Below are 21,971 nucleotides of genomic sequence, written 5' to 3' on the forward strand. Positions count from 1 at the left end.
TTTTAAATCACGAATGTCTGTGTTAGTAGAGGAGAGGAGAGTATTATGGAATAGTCGGGAAATATGGAATACCAAGGTTTTGGCTCTATTCGGTGCTGCTATCACGTGAGAATACCATGAACTACTCAAGAAAGACTCCCATGATGCAGTGCAGTGAGAGCTGACCGCTTGTTGTTGTGTTACCACTCGCTACAGAACAAAGTGTGTTTCGTGATTTTCAAGAGTTTTTGCAGGTAAGTTTTCAAACATTTTAACCTACTAGTACACATGTGACTGGAACATTGATGTTAAGCATAATATACACTAAAAGAATTGTAGTTTGTTATACTGTGGTCGTTTTTTAGCTGACAATGTTTTGTCCATCCGTTTAAAGGTTCATTTTCCAAGATGGCGTGTCGGGTATTATAGAATACTAGGTATTTCATAATACCCGACGTAAAAGTATAGTATTCCATATAACCCGACAAAATATACTGAATAAAAATTTAGTTAAAAAATGAGTTTTGCGTATAATATTGATAGCTAAACAATAATTATTACTACTTACATAAATAGTAATATAGCCTAATTTAAAACCAAAGTACATTTTTTTAAAAGCTAAATCCATTTGAATGAGTTGAGTTTGAGTTGGTGTTTTAAGTCCACTTTATGCACAGTAAGGCTAATCGGGACTGGACCTACAGTTTAAAGTGGGATCCAAACCGCTTGTGCCTCCACCGGGTATCGAACCCGGGACCCCTTGATTACAAGACAATGACGCCACCACTACGCCATGTGGAAGGCCCTCATTTGAATGAAAACAAAACACAATTTTTCTGTTATTTGAAAATTAGTCTACAGTATAGACCTACAAATAATTTGTTTTAAGATGTGTTTTATCTATTTAAACCTACCCCCCCCCCCCCCTTAGTTGCAAGAGTTCTAAATAGTCTGTTTTTTTTTTCTTTTCAGATATGCCTAGAAAGAAGGAAGATGAGGGAAAGAAGCGAAAGCTTTGGTGTGAGACGCAGATGGCTAAGGCTATAGAAGCTGTTCGTGAGAAGAAGATGGGGTACCTTAAGGCGTCCAAGGAATTCCAGGTTCCCAGAGCGTCTCTCTTCCGCCTTGTCAACAGTAAGGAGAAAAATGCAAAGGTAGCAGCCTCAACTACTCTTGGCCGTAAGCCAGTTTTTCCTAAACAACTAGAAGACAAGTTACAAACACATTTAGTTGAGATGGAGGCCATGTTCTATGGGCTCACAAAAAGGGATGTCTGCAGTCTTGCCTATCAACTTGCGGTTCGCAATATCTGGGGAAAAGGTGGGGGGGGGGGGAGAAAGTAGAAGGAGACCAGAACCAGAAGACGGATAATATTTGTCATGGTTACTTAACGTTGATTTTCTACTTCCTTAAGTCAATCGCGACGTTGAGGATGAATGACACTTACATGAAATCACTGAAAGAACAGACACAATGAAGACTTCATGTCTCGAACCGAAAATCTTCGGTGGCAGATCGTGAGTCGAGCTCTTGCCAAATTCGGCCATCAAAGGAGCTGAGAATATTCATGAAAGTCGTGAATTTCGCACTCAAAATGCACATTTTGGGTAAAATTTCATACGACCGCTATTTTCCACTCCTTGTTAGAACGGGGCCGGATTGTAGGACTCGCGGGTAGCTGCTTTCTGCCCCTTCCCACGCCTCCCTGACGTGAACATTGCTTAATATCCATTTACAGACACATTTCAACTTAGATTATTCTGGAGTGACAATCTGGGTAGGGATAATAACTCCCTCATTTGGTTTACATTTCCTAAAAAGAAAGTCAGATATGGGAAAACAAGTACATTATACTAGACTGGCTCCTAAAAAAGGAGATAATGTTTAAACCTATGCTGACGCCCTTCTCTTCTTACGAAATTTCTGCACACACTACAACTTCATGTACATACGTATATCCTTAGAGTTTGATATCCTGCTCCCGGATTTGTCCACATTCTTCAATCCCGAACACAATAATCATAACAAATGTCAGACCTTTGTATAACATTTTTAAGGGGAGTATCTAAGATAATTTTTGAGGTGGAGGAAGTGTTGTCTGTTGTATGGTCTACTTTACTGTAGAATTTCAAACTATAAATTCCATGTTTCCTGTGAGATGGTCGTGTTGTTTGGTGTTTAAACGCGTTTCACTATGGGCGCAGTAAACAATTTTCAAAATATGCATTATGTATGTGCGTTATTGGGGCTTTACATATTATCCTAATCCTAATAGTTCAAGGGCAACGATATATATATGCTCTAAGCATGTATTTTCTTTCTCCTTCTACTGTTGGCGACTGAATTATGGACATATTCGTAGAATTGATGATGTTGAGTTGAGTTGGTTTGAGTTGCTGTTTTAAGTCCACTTTATGCACAGTAAGGCTAATCGGGACTGGACCTACAGTTTAAAGTGGGATCCGAACCACTTGTGCCTCCACCGGGTATCGAACCCGGGACCCCTCGATTACAAGGCAAGGATTGATGATGTAAAATAGGTTAAATGTTAGTGGGTTGAAGAAAAAAAAGACTAGCGTATTTTACTGCAAACACTATCTGACTATAACTATATGGTGTAGACTACTAAGAACGTCTCCATTTAGATTGTCCGTCGCTGTTTATGAGGGGGTAGACCCTATACCCCTCTAAGAATAAAGAATACGCCCAGAGGCGTGGCGTGCATGTAACCGCTGTTACCGCAGGTAACAACAAAATATAAAGAATTGAAGAACCTGTCTTAAAATATTATTACATACATAAACTGGTAATATTGTCGTAAAGTAAATATTGCAGACTGACATTTTTTCTGACACTGGCAAGAGCGAAGAGGAGGACTGTTCCGGTACCCTCCTAAGGCAACATGAGGAAAGGGGCCTGAGCCCACGCAAGGAAGACTTCGCGTAGCTGCAAAGACTGTTACGGCGGGAGGAGTAGGCGGATTATTGCCATGCCTGTTTAGTCGCCAGAGTTGCCGGTGATCCTTACCGGATACAGATCAGTGTTGCCATATTCAAATGACAGAAAAGAGATAAGTCGCCTAATCGGGTCTACCTTACTCTGAAGGTGTCCAGTCACACTGGGGAAAGCAAACTACCAAGTGATATTTTGTATTTACACTAAATATCAACGACTACGAAAGTCCTCTTTGTCCTTCTTCGACATCATGGGTGAGAAGGAGAGTAGAAAGATGGGGATGGTCAAGGAGTCCGCGTCCGCTGTCCTAAAAATGTCAACCTAAAATTCTATACGCGTATTTCACACATATAATATTATTTCGGTTACAGGAATTCGTGATAATTGTTGAAAGGGCCGATTGAGATTGACATACGTTGTCGCAGGAATGCGATAATTTCGGATTGAAGCAATGTTTTTAAAGTAGCAGAACTGTTTTTGGGTGAAAAAATTACTTAGAAGCATAATTTCCCGATTATAATCTTAGCATGCTCTGAAGTGTCAGGTGTCGCAGGTTCGAATCCTCAGGAAGAAATGGTTATTTCTATGTTTGTTGTTATTCTTTTACTTACATAATTATAAAAAATAATAATTACATACACACAAAATAATAAATTTTATTTCAATAATTCACCATGCATCCTCATAGTCACGATTACGATTATCCTATAAAGCGAAAGCCTTAAAGATAGCAAGGAACGTAAAATATACGAAATAGTAGTGGTGTCAGAAATGAGATTTCAGTGGATTTAGCGAAACATGGGAGTGGGAGTAGTTAGGAAACAGATGAAGACTACATCTACTCTACATACGTCTTATTTCAAACGAAAAGTTTCGCGATTTGGGCAAATCTGGTTTCAAAAGAACTAAGATGGCAACAGTAGCAGAACTGGACTTCTTGCAGTGTACGGTTCCGAAGGAATATTGTCTATTGGGGAAGCGCCGATGCTGAGAGGGGAGGGGCAAGGAGGGTGCTTCACATGCTACAAAAGTAAACAACGTTTGGCGGGAGGGACTGTGCAGTGCGAGTTTTGTGTGTGGTGTCTTTCGTCCTTTTGTTGTTTCCGGGCATTGTCAATTAATTAACAAGCGGTGTTAATTACTTCGATTTTTCTGTATCAAACTAAGTATTTCTTTATTAGGCTAATATTTATCGTGTCAACAACCAATGTTTGCGATTTCACTTCAGTTCTTATGCCAACATTTTTTTCCTGATTAATAACTTTACTAAAATCTAGTATTGAATTGCAGTCGTACCAGAATAATATTGTACGAACTACTTGGAAGACAGGGAGGGGGGGGGGGGGCATGAGGTGGGGAGGCGCCCAACTCTTACGGCTCCTTCCTTAAATGTCCTACTGATAACCGGTAACACTTTCAAAAATCTCACGCCACGCCACTGAATACGCCAGTGTTTTGTTGCACGAAGTTGTAAGTTTACAGTTGTTGTTATGAGCTTATTTACCATACAGGAGATGTAAATGTTGTCCAGTGACCACACAGCCCTCACCCATTTCCTCAACATTCAATAGATATGGCGGGAGGGAGGGGGGGGGGGCAATTACATATACCATATTGAATGGTCCCGCCAAAATCTGCCTCGACACTCTTCTTACTCTCGCGCCATCACTGCCCACGAATAACATAATATGCTTTCTGTACACTCCTGTTCAGACAAAGTGGTACTTTCTTTAACTGTTCAAACCTATGAAGTGTGCCACATTTAACACTCGATCCACTCGCGGTATGCCTGATTATGAAACACGGTGATTTTTATTTAGACAAAATTTTCATATGCATTATACTGCAACTTGAAAGTCTGGAGCAAGACTCCTGCACACAGGGCCGGCGGAAGGGGGGTCGAACCGTGCCACCAGAGCGGCAAATTTTCTGGGCGGAAAAATTTGAAGAGAAGAAATAAATAAGCCTATTGAAAACTTGAAAGTTATAATATTATATTATATAACTTGGAAGTTACATATCAGTAGTCTCACTTTAAAACCACTGAGTGCCACAAGGGGGGGATAGCAGATTCGATGCCTTAACTCCGGTGACATATGATGCGCTTCTTCAAATAATTGGCGACAATATGTAAAACTGCCCAAATGGTCGCTTATAAGGCTCAGTGTATTGCAAACCAGTTGTGTGGCTTTACAATCCTCTGCCCACTAGTTATCTGGTATGACTTTTTACTCCACGTAATGTAATGAGCAAATGTCTTCAAAACATTAGGTCTACTCTACGATGTGTTAGATGCTGTTAGATGATATCTTGCAAATATCAGCGCTTTGAAAGAAGCAGGAATGATGAAAATTTCAAAGTCTCTTAGACGCCACTTTGCAAACTGGCAGGGCCTTCCTACCTCCACTCGTGCCATCACCTCTGAGTCCTGGTTTATGAGAAAGAATTGGCATCGAATTTAGATATAGGAGGATCCAAAGATAGGCAACAGTCACACAGTGTACAGGGCCGAAATCGAAAGAAGAAACAGTTTCAGTGTGATGAAACTGTTGAAGATCCACAAAAACGGTACAAAGTTGATTTTTATTACCAGGTCCTAGACAATTATTTTAGCTCTAAGAGAAAGATTTCAGCAGCTTAAATATCATAGTGAATTTTTCAATTTATTTTATGATATTAGTAAGCATAAAGATCTGATCTTTTGTCTGAAAAGTGTAGAAACTTGCCGGAATGTTAACACATGAAGGCTACTGAATTAAAAAATGAACTAAAAGTGTTTTCGGCTATACTTAAACAATTACACCAAAGGAGACCTTAAACTGATAAAGGGTCATGCTTTTGCACCTAATGTGAGTGTAGAACTTCGAATTTATTAACTTTGTCGGTAACCGTGGCAAGTGGCGAACAAAGTTCTTTTTTGGAAATTAAGGCTAATAAAAATACTATCTTCGGTCAATCATGTCTGAAACACGCTTGTTTCCATTTTATGCAAGATAGCATTATACGAATAAGAATATTACATCCAAAAGTAAAGTTCCCTGTGCATATAGCACCATGTCATGAAGGAACGTTTAGAGGATGTGGGGGTAGGGCCACACACATTCTCGATCTAGGCCATTTTGAGGTGATGTGATCAGCACCATTCTCCAGCCGCTTTTACCTCCCAGGGTTGCCCCAGGTACCCATTAATTTGAGGCTGAGTGAACCCCAGAACCGCTTTATGCGGGAACAACGCAGGAAATAATTCAGACCTCAGACCACCCACGCGGGAGATCTGGGAATATTACATGTAATTCTTTTAAAAATCCAATATAGCCTATCACAGACCTACAACGGTAAACATATGAAGTCTTCATTTCTTTCCTAATACTTGTTACATTTAAGATACGTTTAAGAGAGAGAGAGAGAGAGAGAGAGAGAGAGAGAGAGAGAGAGAGAGAGAGAGAGAGAGAGAGAGAGAGAGAGCGAGAGCGAGAGAGCGAGAGAGCTTTCATAAAATATTATAATATAGTGTCGCATTTTTTAAAGATTAACTGTGGTCGAGCGATATATCATTTTGTGCTTAATAGTATTGAAATAGCGTAACAAGTCTCGTTATTTATTTTATAGTTTGATGTTTTACTTAGGAATATATTGATTTTTAATTTCCCGTTGCTGCGTAATGACGGGAGGGGGGAAGTTGAAGAGCGGCATCTGCCGCCACCGCCCAGGGCGGCAAAATGACTAGCGCAGGCCCTGCCTGCACAACACGTTTGTCTTATCTCTAATTTCTATTTCAGTTTTACAATGGCGGCTGTTAAGTATACACTGCAAGCCATGTTATTGACATAGGCTATATTAGGTACATTGTCTACGCATATATGTAATTTATTTTATTTACAAGTGCAATTTTACGCTTGCGACATATTCTTTTTACCCTACCGCTACAAGACCATCCCAAACCCAGTTTTCCAAGCCGTGCCCTCCTCTCTTTGTAAGTATGGCAAATTGTACGTCTACGTTCACTGCAACTGAAGTCACGCGGGAAACCTGTTTCTTCTTTTTCCATCATTTTCCTCGAATACTCGTGCAGTTTTGATAGCACAGCCCGGAAAGATGCAAAAAAGAAAACTGTATAGGTCGTTACTGAAAGACAACATTGCATAAGCTGTTTGTAGGAGACATGCTTCTTTGATTAGGAAAATTGGAACTACGCGAGAAGAAAAAGATAAAGAAAAGATTGAAGGCCGCACGTCAAGACTTCAGGATATGCAACCATGAACAAAGTCAGCAATGCCTTATCTTGTCCGCAACACTTGTTGCGTTCATGACATGTTACTTCCCCTCTTCTTCTACGTCACTAGTTCCTAGAAGAGATGAACGGCGGAAGAAAGGTTAATGCAGAGTGTGGAGGAAGAGAGCTGAGATCAGTCTGTCTTCTCCAGAAGGTAGGATCTTTCGCATTTTCATTAACACAGGGGCTTATTGCCGTAGCAGAACAAGCTGTCCACATGTTCCTATGCTGAGTCGAGCCAGTATCACACGGTACTTCCGGATAGACCCCCAGCTTCCTTACTTCAAGACAACGTGAAAGCTTTATTGTCTTCAGTTCCCGACAGAGTTAGAAACAGTCATTAAATCCATCCATAAGTCCTGTCAGAATTGAGGAGCACACTAGCCAATTGAAGACAGGAAAAAGAAGAAGAAGAAGAGCAATAGACACATGGTCTTCATGATTCAATTATTCTAATGATATTTGGAGATAGAGATGCAGTTCAGTAGTATGTAACCGTCTTCACTCATCTGTTTCTTCTCTGAAATACAAATATCTTCTAGTCGGCCCCCGTGGCGGAGTGGTTAGCACATCGCGCTACGTCGGCAGGGATTCCAGGTTCGAATCCCGGCCTGGGCATGGATGTTTGTGAGTGTCCATTCATCATATCACCACTGATCCCCATCTTCGCAAATTAGTCAAAAGTGGCACAAAAAGCGAAGTAAAATACAGCAAATCAATCAATCAACCAAGTATATTCTGATGACTTTATTTCCAAAACTAAGAAACAATGTTTCACGATTATAGGCGACCGTAAGGGAGTTAATTTGAGGCATGGGAGTTCAAGAGTTCAAGTCCTCATGAAGGAACACGACCAGGTGTGAAAGTAGTGCACTTCTATTAGCTTGCTGTACCTTGTTTTCCCATGTATGCTATAGGTAGAGGCACATATTTTTGGTAAATAAAAAAGCAAAATTTCGGTACAAAAACTGAGTCAATTTCGGGTTCAAAAGCGGTAAACGAAATAAAATATCGGTGTTATAGCGGTGAAAATTTGGATGAAAAGTGGTATATAAAAAGACATTTTGGTTTTAAAATTCTGAATATAATCCTAAATTTAATTTAAAAACTACACTTATTCCACAGAATTAACATTTCACTTCTAATAGCACATTTATGTAGTTATCAGAGTATTAAGTTTATTTCTGTGTAACAATATTAACAGCAGAATTAATAAATTTTCCGGAAATTGCATAACTCTCAGGATAATTCAGACCTCAGAAGGTGTCGCGTCGGTGAATAAACCCTGAATTTCGTGTTTAAGAGTTAATTTCGCTTTTTTGCAGTTCATTTCGCATTATTTCGTGACAAAAAATGGTCACAAAATGCATCTCACACCTTTTAAAAACATGAAAAATTAACATTACAATGTATTTTTTCAAATTTCGTTTTTTTGTCAAAAACGAAATATGCATGCCCCTATAGCTATAGGGCATCTAATTCCTTTTGATCTCGCGGCTAAATTCTAAGTTCGAGTCATGTCTGAGCTCGGCTGTTTCATTGTGTTCATTATTTCATCTCATTAGCATCCATACTCACTGAGGAGATTAGCAAAAAGAGGCAAAAAGGTGATTTAAAGAAGGTGATAGAAGGAACTGCAATAATTACCGTGGAAATTCTCTCCTTTCAACATCATATAAAATATTATCTAACATTATTTTAACAAGATTAACCCCATATGCTAATTAAATTATACATTATTACCAATGTAGATTTAAGCGTAACAGATAAACTATAGATCAAATTAGACAGACACTTGAGAAAAAGTGGGAATATAATCAAAATGCTCATCAGCTATTCATTGATTTTAAAAAAGAATATGAATCGGTTAAAAGAGATCAATTAGGCTATATAATATATTAGTGGAGTTTGTAATACCTAAGAAGCTTGTTAATATGATAAAAGTATGCAACAGTGAAACAGAAAGTAAAATTCGTGTGGTTATTAATATATCTGACAAATTTACAATTCAAGATAGGTGAAGTAAGAGAGGGAGATGCAATATCCCCATTGCTCTTTAATTTTGCCTTAGAATATGTTGTTAGGAAGGTAAAAGAAACTAATGAAGGACTAAAATTAAACGGTCTAACTCAATTGTTAGCATATGCAGATGATGTAGATGTACTTACTAGGGGATGATATAAATACAATTAAGAATAATGCTAAATATTTTTAAAAGCAACTAAAGAGTTAGGTTTGGAAGTTAGCAAAGAGAAAACTAAATATATGCTTATGCTTGTAGGCCGGAATCAAGTGTTTGGCAATAATCAAAATGTAATTATTGATAACAACTGGTTTGAATCAGTTTCCAAATTCAAGTGCTTAGGAGTAATACTTACAAATGGAAATGATATTAAAGAGGAAATAAAATTCAGACTTAATTCAGGAAATGTGTGTTACTTTTCTCTTCATAAACTTTTATCTTCTTCCGGCGCCCACCCAGCATCGAATAACATGGGTACCTGGGGGAAACCCTGGGGGGTAAAGGCGGTCAGGGGCGTGGTGCTGATCACATCACCCCCACTCACGACCGGATCAAGAAAGTGTGGGGCGTTACCCCCACACCCCCTATACGCCTTCATGGCGTGGTGCTAAGCACAGGGGAACACTTTACCTTTTACCTTTATACAATACAGTAATTTTGCCTGTAGTATTATGGATGCGAAACTTGGTCCCTTACATTGAAAGAGGAACATAAATTATGAGTATTTGAAAATAAAATCCTTAGAAAAAATATTTGGATCTAAAAGGAATGAGGAGACAGGTGAGTGAAGAAGGTTATATAATTTAGAACTGCATAATTTGTATTCATCTCCAGATAATTTTTTTATTAGAATTATTAAATCAAGACGACTTAGGTGGGCAGGCCATGTTGGACGAATGGGAAAGAGTTTACAGAATTCTTGTTAGGAAATCCGATGGTAAGACACCTGTAGGAAGGCCAAAACAAAGATCGAGGGATAACGTTGAGATAGACGGAAATCGGTAAGGATAGAAAAGATTGGATTAATCTTGCCCAGGAGAGGGACATGGAAGGCTTGCGTTGCTGCAGCCATAAACCTCCGGGTTTAAGAAGGCTAGAGAGTTAGTTAGTTAATTAAGGTGTAAAAGTAATGTTAAATCTCGAAATACAAATATCCTCTTATTGGAAGGGAATTTAACATTGACCACCAAATAAAAGCTCGTGCTGACAATCTTGATAAGTTGCAGTTTTCGTGTCTCGGGATGAAAAATAACTGTTGATATCTCAGATCGCACACACAGATTAATTAAATTTGTCTGTAAGTTATTATGGCTATGAACAATTGTATCACACACACACACACACACACTGGACAGAAATTGTGTAGTTAGAGAAACATACGTACAGATAGATATCTGTGATGCGGACTGAATCCACACCATTTCGAATCTCCGCTGCAGATGGCCTTTGTGTTCTGTTCCATCTTACCAGCCGTCGTAACTAAAAACCAAATTTTAATTTAGACACCTTTTACGAAACTGGGAAGAAAATAGACAATCAGGACACAAGGAAATGAGCACTATGGTTTTCCACCAACCACGGTCATGCTTTCAATGCAAAAAGCTCGTTTTAATACATCCCTCGCCATTTTCGTTTTTTTCAGGTGTTAGCGATGGTGTATTTAAGTAAACGTTTTGAAATCTTATACGGCAATGAGAAAACTAACAATTATTTGTATTAATAGTTAATTAGCGTTTTAAGGATCTGAAGCTTATTTATTTTGTAATAGTAGCATACGATAACATTAAATTGATTCAAGAAACTAATAAAACTTTGGAAAGTTATTGAGTAGTAGTACATGTGTTTTAAAAAGTAATTATTGTATCGTTAAACAATGGATAAGAAATATATATTTTGATCTTTGTAATTGAGAATAATTCGCATTATAAATTCAATTTTGCTTCTGGTAAAATATGAGTTGCATTTTCTGAAAACAGTTATTTGTGGAACATAATGTGCAACTTCCTCGCCACTGATTGTTGATTGTTTTTTGTTAATTACGAGAATCATGAAATAAATTACACAAACACAGACACACATTATATATATATACGTATATAGTATATAATTATATAATTATATGTAACTAAAACTTTCACGAGGAGGATGTATAGCTTTATTCTAGGTGGATAATTATTTCATTTGTTTAATTAGTGCCTTTGCCTGTTCGATTATATACATAGTCCTGTTACAAATGCAACGCTTCATGGCTGGCGTCTGAATTGTACCTTTTAAATAAGAGATCCATTATCAAATGCCAGAAAGTGCACATTCACTGATAATTCTCCGATGTTCACACTCCCACGCAGGGAACTGCTGCTCGTAATTCATATCGTTAAGAGCTCTGAACACAATGCAAATTCTTGTGGTTGCGAGTGCGAGTAGGCGTTAACGCGGCTCTGTAATTGGATGCTTCCTTTTGCAGGTGCAGAAATAATGTCTAAACGTAAATTATATCTTCCGGCTACGGCTGGTTCATACGCAGTGGATTATTACCCGCCGTCATTGGTTAGATATGCGAAAAGTTCATAAAATGTAGCACTGCAAGTAATAAATGCATGAAATGAAATTACCATTTCACGAGAAGCTATTTCTAGATGTTATATTAATGAGTTCCCGTGGGAAAATTTGATTGACATTGTGCATAGTGTCTCGGTACTATGATTGCTGCCCGTGTTATATACATGACGAGCAAACGTGGTGTAGATTTCAGAGTTGGCAACAAGACGGAAAGAAGTTCGATTTCTTCACCACGAGCTAGTGAAAGTAAACGTCAGCTTTGATTTATACACGCTAGGCAACTCAGTTGTTTAGTTTAGTTGTTGCAGCCTTGGAATTTTTGCGAGTGGAAGCGTTATTTTTTCCTCTTCGAAGAAACAAGAAACGAAGTTGGGAGAAGTAGCAATGAAGCAAAGGCTGAAAGCAGGTAAATGAAATCCGTTAGGTGTTTCAGTAGCAAGGGAGTGAAAGGTACCTTGCTTGAATTGTTGTTTTAAGTCCACTTTATGCGCAGATAGGCTAATCGGGACGTGACGTACACTTTAAAGTGGGATCCGAACCACTGTGCGATGTGCCTCCACCAGGTATCCCGGAACCCCATTATGACAATGTGGCGACGTTACGACTACGCCATCTGTGAACCAACCGTATGGTGTGGTTGTCTAATGTGCCCCGATGGCGTAGTGGTAACGTCATCGCCTTGTAATCAAGGTGTTCCAGGTTCGAATCCCGGCTTGGGCATGGATGTTTGTGAGTGTCCATTCATCAATTTCATCATATCATCACTCATCCCTATCTTCTCAAATTAGCTAAAAGTGGCACAAAAGCGAAGTAAAATAATGCAAATCAATCAATCAAGATGTTCCGGATTCGATACTCGGTGGAGGCTCATAGTGGTTCGGATTCCACGAAACTGTAGGTCCAGTCCGCATTAGTTTTTCTGTGCATAAAGTGGACTTAAAACAACAATTCATTCATAATGTGGTATTCGGGGGATAGACGAGAACATTGTCAGTGTAGACTACGTAAATGTTAGGAAAGTTACTTTTTAAAAGTAATCGAATTTATAGTTACTCACAGTGGCGGCGATTACGGGGAGGGTGCGGCAGTTACCCCCCACTTTATACCATTTTTGCCTCGCACTATGGCCTCTTAATGTTAAGCCTTGTCTACCGAAAAAAGTAACTGTCCTTGCCTCCTCTATCTCCCCCTCAGTTTTGGAATCCAATCGAAGCTATTGGTTACTCATTTTGAAACTTTTACAGTTACTTTCTGCTGGAAATTTTCTTGCAAACACATTAAGTGATCATTAATTGTAATAAAATAAACATATATAGACGCACCTCCAATTGGTCAAATTTACAGGAGAGAGGAAAAAATGTATTTTTAGGAATATGTGTGACTCTTAAAAAGTCAGTAAATTGGAGATACGTGACTTCACATTACTCCTAAGGATTAGAAGTGGAGATATGTAGGTCTGACTCCAAACAGAGCTCTTCAGGAGTTTATCTAAACAAAACTGAAATTCGGATTTTTGGAGTTACGTTCCCCTGGTTCTCATACGACGATGTGTTTTATTTATGTTTCTCCTACAGAATATAAGTTAGACTTCATATATTTATATTATTTCAACAAGTAAAAAAAATGGTGAAACAATGAGTTAGTTTAGCTTGAATGATCTATCATTTTATTTTTATCTCTCTATACAGGGTGTACCAGAAGTATGAGCGCAAATTGAAACAGTGAAAAGTACACGATAGTAGAAGCAAAAAAGTCTCAGTAAACATGGGGTTGCAAACGAACCATTTGAGAGATAATTGCGAATGTATGGTTACGATCCGCCACTGACTTGATGTTTGTACAAATCGTATGCTTTTCATGTGTCATAGTCCTACTTAGTAGCAAATAACAGAATTAAAAGGTTCACCTCGCTAGACATTACTGTTGCTTTTATTACCAGAAACTATTGTACTCTACAGTATGTTACATGTTCGGCAGTGTTCAGTTTTAAACAAAGAAACCTCGGAGTGCGCAAGGATACAAGCGTAGAACGATTAGTATCCAACGAAGCCCAGCTCCCTGGTCTTAGGCGATTCCACGAAAATAATTTTACCTTAGCATCCAGAAGAGAAGCATAGTTGTAAACAGGGTTGCCAAATTTAGTTCTCCCAACGTTACAAATTTTCAAGTGAACAATTTAAGTGTCATAAGTAACTGTTGACAACGTTACTTCTGTGGAAAAAGTAACTATGTTACAGTTTCTTACTTTTAAAAGTATCTAGTTACAGTTAGAATTTCTCAAAAAAGCAACTGGTACTACAAACTGCGTTACTTGCAAACGCTGATGTAAACTATATTTCAATATATTGTAGGCCTGGATCGTTGTAGACGCATGAGCTCAGCCCGGATTTTCCTATTATCTCCCAATCCTTCCACTGCAGCCCTCACTATCGCTTCTCTGTCAGTTCTTATAATTCAGACTGTATGTTTATGCATGGCAGGTGTGCGAAACCGTTATTTTAAAGATATCGTTGCCTTTAGACTCATTAGTAAGTACGTTCTGTGTCACGACTCGCACATGCGGATGCAAAGAACGCTTACTTTCCAAGAACGATTATTCAATCACATAGAAATGTTATCAGTGAATTAGTAAGAAAACATTAAACCGGAAACAACCGTGGAGGGGAGTGCGGAGCGGTTAGCAGTGACTCCATGTTGCTCACGATGTTGAGTTGGGGAGGTGCAAAAACGAGGTGATCTTCACCCGCCGCTTCAGAAGTAACAAATACTCGTAATAGTTGATAATAGTTGAAGTGGTTTTTAAAAATTTCCTTCCGCACGGAATTGAAGGAGGAACCAGAAATGTACCCTCTGCGAATTTTCTTCATCGGGGTCCACATTTCCAAATTTGTTTCCAACGGAAGAAGATAAATTCCTTCCCTTCTGAGGTATGTAATAAATATATAATAGTCTTTGTAATTTAAAAAAATATGTTATTCAAGGTTTTTCAGTATTAGAGCTTAAGTTTACGGCGAGATAGCGATAACTGTATCACTGGCAATGCCGAACTTCGTGGGAGAGTGGTTATTTTTATTTTTGTTGTAACGGCACAACTAGAATTCGCTTTTATTAAGTAGATTAACACTTTAGAGGTATCTCAATAAAAAAATTCTAAATTCCTCCCTCCCTCGCTGAATTCGAGATGCTCTATAATATAAATACGGGTCCTATATTATGTGAAATGTAAAACTGGAAAGAAAAATGAAAGAAGTTGAGGCGGTAACGAAGTCCTATCCTGTAACAAAATACAAGGAAACCTAACTGACTGCATAAATCCATGGTTACATGTTATCCAGTTTCTTTGTGGGTCCTTCGATCAAACTACGTAGATATACATTTTAAAAAATCGCATTGGGTACATCTTATTTGCGTCCATGTGAAAATTGTAGCTGTGACGATTTTCTTTTCCGTAAAATTCCGAACATTTTTTAGCTAAGTTAACTTTAATACTGTAGTAGTATAAAATAAAATAATAATAAGTTTTCCATAAATGGCTGGTACTTTCGAAATTGTTACCGTTACGCCATTTGCAATTCATCATTGAATTTTTTCGATACTTTTACTGTGTTATTCAGCCACTAGTTTTCAGCTTGACATTGTTTTTTGTACACAAGTTGTGTAAATTACTTTATGAGAATTTCGTAACCCTGCGACGCGATAAAAGCAATTATTCTTCTAACTACCGTAATTTGGATGTGAGTGTATTTTTTTCTTGTTATGACAACGTGCTTATAAAAACCAGTTTCTCGGTTTCTGTGCAATCTCTCGTGAAAAAGACCAAAGAGAACAAACTTTTTCTCCCCAGCTTGTTTCTTTCTTTATGCATACCTTTTCAATATTAGGTTAGGACAAGTGTATGTGGTCAACCAACGATTCGGCCTAAATAACGAAATCTTATTGGTGGTGTAAGTATTTCATTACTCTTTTATGGAGGATAAGAGGAGTGTATTCTTTTACTTTTTTTTGGGGGGGGGGGTAACATTTGGTTTGGTTTAGTATTTCTTTTCAGACTAATTTGTGAAGATCACGACGGACTGCAGAAATCTGTACTCTTCATGCTAAAATTAATGTCGTAGTTAGTACACATGCGAGGTTAGTATCCAACAAATTTGCGTGTTCATTTCTCACTCGATATGTGAATGGTTGTTACGCAGTCATGCTTATTACTAGGAACGTCAAGTTTTCGTTTTATTTTCCCCTAAATTTCGATGTTATTTTTTTTCATTGTAATTCGGTGTTATTTTTACATACGCTTTTTTCTGTTCTTTCTATGCTTAAGATTTTCACATTGCTTTAGTTCTGGGAAATTGAGACAAAGTTTAGTTTAATGACAAAAAAATAAATTTAAGTCAAAAGTCCCTGACCACCCCTTATAAAATGAAAGGGAGTGAATATTGCAGCAATTGGTCATGGTAGTAATATTTTAGGCCTAGGGGGAAACTGTTTGGTGCATGTCATGACAACGTCCGCCATCTTGGATCCAACTTCATTTCTTTAAATGGGAAGGGGGCATGTGGGGTATGGTTTTGGGCTAGAATTTCACCAGGAATTCAGGGGTGAAGTCAGATTTATAAAAACTTCAATGGTAAGGAAGGTATGGGCATATGAAAGTTACACAATGAAAGGTACACACTGTGTTCAATATGCTGTCCTTCTTGTGGCGGACGTTGTCATGACATGCACCAAGAAAAGTTTCCCCCTAGGCCTAACATATTACTACCATGACCAATTGCTGCAATATACACTCCCTTTCATTTTATAAGGGGTGGTCAGGGACTTTTGACTCATCCTGTACAATAACCACTCAACCGTGACAAAATCTTCTTTGGATCGAACTTTCACCAGCTAGGCTAGAAAAAACAGAACTCATAGCGCTTCAGGTAACTAACTCTCTTTGAACAGGACAAGTGTTATCCCAGTTTATATTGTATATATATATCTCGCGTTAAAGTGCAAAATTCGGTGCTATTCTGAAAAAATGGCAGTATTCGCGTTATTTCATGATTCCGACACACTGAAAATTTGCCTCCTTAACTTATCCAAATACATTCTCAACATTTTATTAAGCTTCCCTCAACTTTTCGATGTTATCGTTAAAACAAAAACTTCACGTCCCCACAGAACAGAAGCTATGTTTTATGTGAGAAAAGAAAGCATTCCATTCGTTTATATCCAGACCCAGTGGCAGCGATTAGGTGTCAAAACTGGGGAAGCAAGGGAATTTTATTTTATCTTGGTAGACAGGGCTTAGCATTAAGAAGCCATAGTCCGGGGCCAAAAGGTGGCAAAATTTTGGGGGGGGGGGCAATGGCGTCCCCTTACACCTCTTGTTGTCCAGACCCAATGGCTGGTAAGCAATAATTTAATTTAGTCAAACTATTGAAATGGTAATTGAATTCAAACACGTAGGTGTTTTCATATTGTCTAAACACCTATTTTTATGTAATTTACCCCTCTTGCCCCTCTTCCGGACGTCAGTGTGCGTACGTACATACTATGTGCATGCAATCCATGTCTGGCAAATCAGCATCCAGTAGCAGTTCCTCATGTGGGAAAAAAATGCAAGATATACAATTTTGATGCGAAGCCCAACAACTGTAATTATCGACTCAGGGACAGTCTTATTCTCACAGAAATATCTGCAAGAGTAATTTTAATAATTCTAGAAATGAATTCAGGAGTAATAAAATACCTTATCGTAATTCCCGAAAATAACCAAGTAAACAGAAGGTTTTGAAATAAGAAGTTCAAGTCGCGTTCTTCTGGAAATCCGATGCCCTTCTATTTATTTATTTATTTATTGCAATTTCCAGTACAGCAGAAGCCATTTTAAACCGGAAAGACACAACAGTAAAAGTAGAGTAGTGTCCCGGGTTCGCAAACCGAAAATGAGGCTCGCAGTGTTGCCAACTCCTCACTCGAAAAAATCACCAAGGTTTTTGTTTTTGGGTATAACCTAACCTCAAGCAAGAAGCTGGCAACACTGCGAGAAAGCCTCAAGCAGTGTTGCCAACTCCTCACTCAAAAAATCACCAAGGTTTTTGTTTTTGGGTATAACCTAACCTCAAGCAAGAAGCTGGCAACACTGCTTGAGGCTTGTTTTAATGGTTTGCTCTTGTAAGGCATGAGCCACAGATTAGAAATAGGTTTTACAGATGGGAATGTTCCTATACCTCCCGTGGAAATCATTTGTCGTCTGCTAGCGTGCTTCTTCCGCCTGTCGCCGCAGCTCTAGTATCGCCGGGAGCGTGACGTCACATGGTTCCGTCATGCCGTTACCATGGCAACGCACGGCATTCCCTGAACCACCGTTCGTCTGCTTGCTTTCAGAACCACCGATCGTCTGCTTTGAGTTTCCATTTTCGCAAAGAAAGCCTTTTTCGTTCGAAGAAATAGGCCAATATTTTATCTTTTAGACAAATAAATTTATTTTTATTAACTAGTTAGAATTTCGTGAAACGTAATAAGAATAATCTTTTGTCTTCAATGAGTTCCTAAAAGACATTTTTAGGCAAAAACAAATAGCTAAATTTCTCCGAAAAATTCTGTTCACAATGTATTCAATTTTCTTTTTCTGAACGAGAAATATTCTAGATGAAGAAAATACTTACACATACACCAAGGTAAGGGTTGCCATATTTCTCTTTTTGCACACAGAACGGGTACATAAAAACCAGTTACACTAACACACAGGTGATATATTTCATACATTTAAATTCACAATACATATTACATTGAAATAATATATAATTTTTTACAGGAACAAAACGAAATTGCACAATAAAGGATATTTGGCAACCCTAACCAAGAGTATGGATTTCGTAGTTTTGAACTTTAGTATGTGCATCTTCTTAACACATGGTAGAAAAATAAAACCTACAACAAACTGTACAGACTATAATTGTATGTTTGCAGAACTGTACTGTAAAATAAAACATTTGAGACTCCATTACATTACGTTAGTTACAGAATGCAATTTCTGATCAAACTAGTTGCAAAAACTAGCAGAATCTATCATGAAAAAATTACAGGATTCAACAGGTGGGTTTCATGTGATGCACAGTCACCATGTGTAAGAAAAAATAGTGAACTTGTTTGAACAACATTATATATAATGAATAATAATTACTATAATGGCAGAAAAGTGCATTGAATTCAGGATTCAAGAATGTGAATATTGCACCAAGTACATCATCAATAAGGTTCAAATCTCCAGCCCACTTGCTTGAATTCCGTGTGTTCACAAGATTTGGCCTCCATGATGGCTTCTCAAAGAGAGAATGCAATAGTTTGTGACGTAGGTGAAACATGCTCATAACAGAAAATCACTGCATTTGATGAAAGCACACAAATTAAATGTGGCAGAAATGAAAATTTTGTAAAGTATTAGGCAAGATTAGGTTTCAATCCTTTTTTAAAAAAACTCTAACCTCTAATTCATTGAGAACTAAGTTACGTCCCTTGTCTACTGATACCTGTAATTACATGAACATCCAACTGCACTTGCAAAAATCAATGCAGTACTTCTGGAAATGTTAAATTTTATTTGCACAAAATGAGCAAGGTCAAGGCATGAGAAACTGCACTTGCCCTCATAGTTGGTAGCAGTTTCAAAACAGAATTCATACAGATATTTCATGTTACTCACCTCTACAGTTTATTCACACCAAACATTATGGCATGAATTGAATTTATTTGCAAAATATTTTCTTTTTTTACCATAGATGCTGATCACTAAGGTGTTCTCTCATGGCAGCTCCTTAAGATTCGCTTGAAATATATTGCTGTGAAAAAAGTGCACTGGGCCTTTGGTACATGCCAGCAAAGTACTATTCAAAAATTTCTCTCCCTCATCTGTTTCACTGAAAACAAACCACAGAAAGATGGAACTTGAATTTCCGAGAAGGAATTGTAAATATTTTCTCACAATTTGGAATGAGGTTTTTGAAAACTAATTTGCCGACAGACCTTCAGTAATGCAACAAAGCAAAAATAGCAATTCCTACCTAAATAATTCCAAGTTACTTCCCCCCGTCTGCATGCATTATTTTATATTTGATGCTGAAGGATAGAAAGAGAAAATATGTATATCTAGCTACTCTGCCATTATAATCATGGTTCCACTCTGATTCTCAATTAACACATTCTATGCTATACAATTGGTTTGAAATGAATAACAATTTCTCTTCAGTTGGCCAAAATTGCTTTCACTACATCAGATTTTTAGAAATTGTGGTTATTTATGGGGTAATTATATGAAACAAAATTCCATAATTGTGAATTACAATGCCAAAGAACAAAACATAAGAAGCAAAGTGCATTGCATATCATCATATCAACTTAAAATCAACAAATCGCTTATATCATATATTAACCTCATGCAGAACATATTGTCGTTCAATGCCAAAACCACGAGTGTGCAAATTTTGACTATTTAACCTAGTGCAGTTGCTCATCAATATTTGTTGATACATTTACATGGTGTAATAAACAGTCACAAGTGGGTGCATATTCTCCCAATGACAACATTTAATTAAATGCAAAAGTTATTAATAATCTGGGATATTGACTAAAATGCTTTCATCTCAAAAGTAAGATTTAGCACTTTCGTGCTTTTGGCATTGGAGCGGCAATATCCATCCATAAAGAACTTATTTCTTCTGGGGGCAAAAAGAGACATGTTAATGTAACAGTTCGATTTTATTTTTAAAATAAGGAAACACATAGCTCTTATAATTCACACAAAACACTGCTTAACACAAGACCTTATAAGCATCCCTTGTGAAAAATAGACCCTTGATATTACATTACAACTTGTGGAGGTGCTTGTACTGCAATTTTTGCTACAAGTTTTGAATTTAAAAAATCCCATTCAATTTGAAATAATTACTGCTAATATGTCACCATTAAAGTAAATATGAAAAACAGGATTTCAGCAATTAAAATAAGAACCAGTGACAATTTGCATGCAAAGTTTGTTATTTCACTTTGTTGCAAAAAAACAACAAAAAAACTGCTTTTTTAACACCAGCACTCAACACAGTTCAGAAAAGAACTTACTGTTACTAATTAGCAGTTATCTCCATAGGCTAGTCCACATACTACACTGTAAAATGTATTGTTCAGTTTGGCTGACCCTTTATTAGACTGAGATCATGCCGACCGTCCAGGCCACTACACAAGCTGGAACCTCGGTAACCTTTAACCAGGCATTCTGCCTCCCCTACAAAGCCAATAACAGTAATCATGAATCAACCACCACAGATTAGGTAAAAATATTAAAAAATGGAAATTGACCATGGAATACTGATTTTGGTACTACTTTACTATACCGGAGACACCTATCAATGATTTCTTTCGCAATTCTTTACATTGCTAACGTACTATTTTGCATTGCGGAACATTTCTTTAGGTGAAATAATGAATTTCTAACGAAAATTACTGTTGTTCGTTATTTCCCACAAACCATCCACGAGTAGCCCCAAAAACCATTGAAGTTAGCCCAAAAATTCACGATAGCCCCACGAACCATCACGGGGACGAGGTATACCTACTAGGTTAGGTTAGGTTCCATTAGCACTCCTTTCGTTCAATTTAGCATATACGGACATCTGCTTGTAGCAGCAGCAATAGCACGTTGGAAATAGATTTTCGTAGAAAACCACATGCATTCGCATTAAAATGGATCAAAACTACATTCCCGAACATCAACAACGCTACAGAAAATGATTTGCGTAAGTACTTTCTCCTGTAAATTTGAAGAAATCCGTCTCTGGTATAGTCAAGTGTTACCCTGATTTTTAAAAAGATGTTTACAACATGAATTACTGTAAGTGATGTTCATAGAACATTGTCAATAAAAAAATTGGGTGACCATATTCTTTAACAGTGTCATTTCATTGGTGTCTTTCATTTTTTTAAGCAACAAAACATGCCTGAATGTATATGTTGTATTATTTTCCTGTAGTTTACGGTTATTACAAGCATAAGAAAACAGTTTTTCTTTGTGACGTTTCAGGAGAACACACGCTCCTTTCATCAGACATTTATTTTCATTTTGACTAAATGTAATAACCGTAAACTACAGGAAAATAATTCTATAATGCAAGCAATGCGTACATACAAGAAAAACTATGTATATGT

General features: G+C 37.6%; 1 protein-coding gene across 3 annotated transcripts in view; it reads left to right on the forward strand.

Annotated features, from left to right (window-relative positions):
* The first annotated feature begins 7,246 nt into the window (after positions 1–7,246).
* The window catches only part of LOC145999252 (ATP-binding cassette sub-family C member 4-like), a 92,146-nt gene continuing 77,421 nt past the window's right edge, over positions 7,247–21,971 (forward strand). For 2 of the 3 annotated variants that reach the window (XM_083136190.1, XM_083136197.1), the window contains exon 1: positions 7,247–7,361. The gene's annotated coding sequence lies outside the window, so the exon portion shown is untranslated. Of the gene's footprint in view, positions 7,362–14,611; positions 14,717–21,971 lie in introns of those variants that run through there. The other variant, XM_083136195.1, reaches the window with a different exon arrangement.

This window comes from Lepisma saccharinum, chromosome 1 (genome assembly GCF_977018435.1).
Source record: "Lepisma saccharinum chromosome 1, izLepSacc3.1, whole genome shotgun sequence".
In the NCBI taxonomy this organism is placed as follows: domain Eukaryota; kingdom Metazoa; phylum Arthropoda; class Insecta; order Zygentoma; family Lepismatidae; genus Lepisma; species Lepisma saccharinum.